The following is a 4,530-nucleotide window of genomic DNA, read 5'->3' as shown; positions in this document are numbered from 1 at the left end:
GTCATCCATGTCTTTATGTCTGTAAGACAATCCTGCAGTTTAGCTAATTGGTGTGTGTCCTCTGGCTTCATGGATAGATAAAGCTGGGTATCATCTGCGTAACAATGAAAATTTAAGCAATACCGTCTAATAATACTGCCTAAGGGAAGCATATATAAAGTGAATAAAATTGGTCCTAGCACAGAACCTTGTGGAACTCCATAATTAACTTTAGTCTGTGAAGAAGATTCCCCATTTACATGAACAAATTGTAATCTATTAGACAAATATGATTCAAACCACCGCAGTGCAGTGCCTTTAATACCTATGGCATGCTCTAATCTCTAATAAAATTTTATGGTCAACAGTATCAAAAGCAGCACTGAGGTCTAACAGAACAAGCACAGAGATGAGTCCACTGTCCGAGGCCATAAGAAGATCATTTGTAACCTTCACTAATGCTGTTTCTGTACTATGATGAATTCTAAAACCTGACTGAAAGTCTTCAAATAGACCATTCCTCTGCAGATGATCAGTTAGCTGTTTTACAACTACCCTTTCAAGAATTTTTGAGAGAAAAGGAAGGTTGGAGATTGGCCTATAATTAGCTAAGATAGCTGGGTCAAGTGATGGCTTTTTAAGTAATGGTTTAATTACTGCCACCTTAAAGGCCTGTGGTACATAACCAACTAACAAAGATAGATTGATCATATTTAAGATTGAAGCATTAAATAATGGTAGGGCTTCCTTGAGCAGCCTGGTAGGAATGGGGTCTAATAAACATGTTGATGGTTTGGATGAAGTAACTAATGAAAATAACTCAGACAGAACAATCGGAGAGAAAGAGTCTAACCAAATACCGGCATCACTGAAAGCAGCCAAAGATAACAATACGTCTTTGGGATGGTTATGAGTAATTTTTTCTCTAATAGTTAAAATTTTATTAGCAAAGAAACTCATGAAGTCATTACTAGTTAAAGTTAATGGAATACTCAGCTCAATAGAGCTCTGACTCTTTGTCAGCCTGGCTACAGTGCTGAAAAGAAACCTGGAGTTGTTCTTATTTTCTTCAATTAGTGATGAGTAGTAAGATGTCCTAGCTTTACGGAGGGCTTTTTTTTATAGAGCAACAGACTCTTTTTCCAGGCTAAGTGAAGATCTTCTAAATTAGTGCGACGCCATTTCCTCTCCAACTTACGGGTTGGCTTACAGCACCTGGTATGCCCAGGCGGTCTCCCATCTAAGTACTAACCAGGCCCGACTCTGCTTAGCTTCCGAGATCAGACGGGATCGGGCGTTTTCAGAGTGGTATGGCTGTAAGTAGACATGAATGATCTGTTCCAGCTCAGCTGGAGACAAACACATTTAAACAGCTCTTGTTCCTCAGTTAGTAAGAATCAGGGTCAGACTTTAGCCACAATGAATGTTTCTGATGTTGCTGTAAATGTCCTGTTGTCCAGAGTTTGATGCTCTTTTATCTTCACCTGCACTCAGACTCTGATCAGACTCAGAACTCAGAACCTTAAAACAGAAGAAAAAACAACTGCATCAGATGGTGTTTTTGTTTGTCTGTTTTTTTGTGTCTTTTTGAATATTTTATGTCCTGTTAAATGGTAAATGGACTGCATTTATATCACACTTTCCCATCTGCAGCAGACGCTCAAAGAGCTTTACAATAATGCCTCACATTCACCCCAATATCAGGCTGCTGCCATACAAAACTAGGGGATTAAGAACCTTGCCCAAGGGCGCTTAGTGATTTTCCGGTCAGGCTGGAATTTGAACCGAGGGTCCTCTGGTCTCAAGCCCAACACCTTAACCACTAGAACATCCTGATCCGGTAGGTGGTCCCCACCCTGTTGAAGACCTCCTGTGTGGTCCCGGTTCCCAAAACACAGCACGCCAAGGAACCAGCCCACTACAGACCAGTTGCCCTGACCTCCCACCTCATGAAGACCATGGAATGGTTTGTTCTGTCTCACCTCCACACCGTGGTGAGTGACATCCTGGACCCACTGCAGTTCGCCTACAGGCCCAAAATCGGGGTAGATGACTCTGTCATCGACATGCTGCAGTGAGTGCTCACCCACCTGAAGACCGGCGGGAGCACTGTGAGAGTCATGTTCTTTGATTTCTCCAGCGATTTCAACACCATGAGATCAGCGCTGTTGCGGTGGAAGCTGGAGGACGCAGGTGTGGATGGTCATCTCGCCGCCTGGACCATCGACTACCTCACTGACCACCCGCAGTACGTGCGGCTGCGCGGCTGTCAGTCTGAGGTGGTAAGGTGCCACACTGGGGCCCCCCAGAGCACCGTCCTCTCGCCTTTCCTCTTCACCCTATACACCTCGGACTTCACCTACAACACAGACAGCTGCCACCTCCAGAAGTTCTCTGATGACTCCGTCATTGTGGGTCGTGTGTCTGAGGGGAACGAGCTGGAGTACCGGTTGATCATCACAGACTTCATGGACTGGTGTGAGTGTAACCACTTGTGTTTCAACACCAGTAAGATGAAGGAGGTGGTGATCGACTTCAGGAGGAAACCACCACCTCACCCACCGGTGAACATCCAGGGGGAGGACATAAAGACTGTGGACAGTTTCAAATACCTGGGTGTTCACCTCAACAGCAAACTGGACTGGACCCACAACACTGACTCCCCTGTACAAGAAAGGCCAGAGTTGCCTCCACCTCCTGAGGAGACTGAGATCCTTTGGAGTGAACAGGCCTCTGCTTAAGACCTTCTATGACTCTGTTGTAGCTTCTGCTCTCCTCTATGGTGTCGTCTGTTGGGCCCCGGGCAGCACAGAGCGGGAGCGAAAGACTGAACAAGCTGGTCAGGAAGTCCAGCTCTGTCCTGGGCTGTCCTCTGGACTCTCTGGAGGAGGTGGCTGAGAGGAGGGTGTTAGCCAAGTTCAAATCCATCATGAACAACTCCTCTCACCCTCGGTACCGGACTGTAGTGGAGCTGAGCAGCTCGTTCAGTGACAGACTGAGGCACCCTCAGTGCAAGAAGGAACGATACCGCAGGTCGTTCCTCCCTGCTGCTGTCAGACTGTACACTAACACTGTGAAATAACCACATGCAATAATATGTCCACAAATCACGTGCAATATTATTAATATGTCCACAAATCACGTGCAATATTAATATGTCCACAAATCATGTGCAATATTAATATGTCCACATATCACATGCAATATTAATATGTCCACAAATCATGTGCAATATTAATATCTCCACAAATCATGTACAATAATATGTCCACACATTATGTGCAATATTAATATGTCCACACATTATGTGCAATATTAATATGTCCACAAATCATGTGCAATATTAATATGTCCACAAATTATGTGCAGTATTAATATGTCCACATATCACGTGTAATATTAATATGTCCACATATCACATGGAATATTAATATGTCCACAAGTCACGTGCAATATTAATATGTCCACAAATCATGTGCAATATTAATATGTCCACATATCACGTGCAATATTAATATGTCCACAAATCACATGCAATATTAATATCTCCACAAATCATGTACAATAATATGTCCACATATCACGTGCAATATTAATATGTCCACAAATCATGTGCAATATTAATATGTCCACAAATCACGTGCAATATTAATATGTCCACAAATCACGTGCAATATTAATATGTCCACAAATCACATGCAATATAAATATCTCCACAAATCACGTGCAATATTAATATGTCCACATATCACGTGCAATATTAATGTCCACAAATCACGTGCAATATTAATATGTCCAGATATCACGTGCAATATTAATATCTCCACAAATCACGTGCAATATTAATATGTCCACATATCACGTGCAATATTAATATGTCCACAAATCACTTGCAATATTAATATCTCCACAAATCACGTGCAATATTAATATATCCACATATCACGTGCAATATCAATATGTCCAGATATCACGTGCAATATTAATATGTCCACAAATCGCGTGCAATATTAATATGTCCACATATCATGTGCAATATTAATATGTCCACAAATCACGTGCAGTATTAATATTTCCACAAATCATGTACAATAACAACTCGTTTACAAATCCCTGCACTAATGTCACCTTATCACATCTAAATTCCACTTCACATATTGTAAAGAAGATGCTCCTATCTCCTTTTCATTCCCAATCATGTTTATACCATATGTGTATGCGTGTGTGTGTGTGTATATATATATATATATATATATATATATATATATATATATATATATATATATATATATATATATATTCTATTTCTACCTCATTTTCTTATTTTATTGTATTGTTCCAAGTATTATTATTATTATTGCTTATCCTTGCACACGCTGTTTGATGAACATTTTCTTCTACTTGCACCCACCTTGTGTGTTTTTTAAGAGCTGATGTAACATGTGAATTTCTCCTCAGTGAGATATCTTTTACATCCCCTGATACTGATCAGCTGTTACCTGGAAACATTTGATTGTTTCAGATGAAGGTTGAGGAGGTGTTCCATAGATG

General features: G+C 41.1%; 1 non-coding gene across 1 annotated transcript; it reads right to left on the bottom strand.

The window, feature by feature from the left end:
• Positions 1–1,182: 1,182 nt before the first annotated feature.
• Positions 1,183–1,301, bottom strand: LOC117506082. The gene has a single exon (XR_004559367.1). It is a non-coding gene; the product is annotated as a 5S ribosomal RNA (ribosomal RNA).
• Positions 1,302–4,530: the final 3,229 nt, after the last annotated feature.

The sequence above is a fragment of the Thalassophryne amazonica genome, unplaced genomic scaffold (assembly GCF_902500255.1).
Source record: "Thalassophryne amazonica unplaced genomic scaffold, fThaAma1.1, whole genome shotgun sequence".
In the NCBI taxonomy this organism is placed as follows: Eukaryota; Metazoa; Chordata; class Actinopteri; order Batrachoidiformes; family Batrachoididae; genus Thalassophryne; species Thalassophryne amazonica.
Note: the sequence above shows the minus strand (reverse complement) of the source record. Positions and strands in the feature narration are given on the sequence as shown.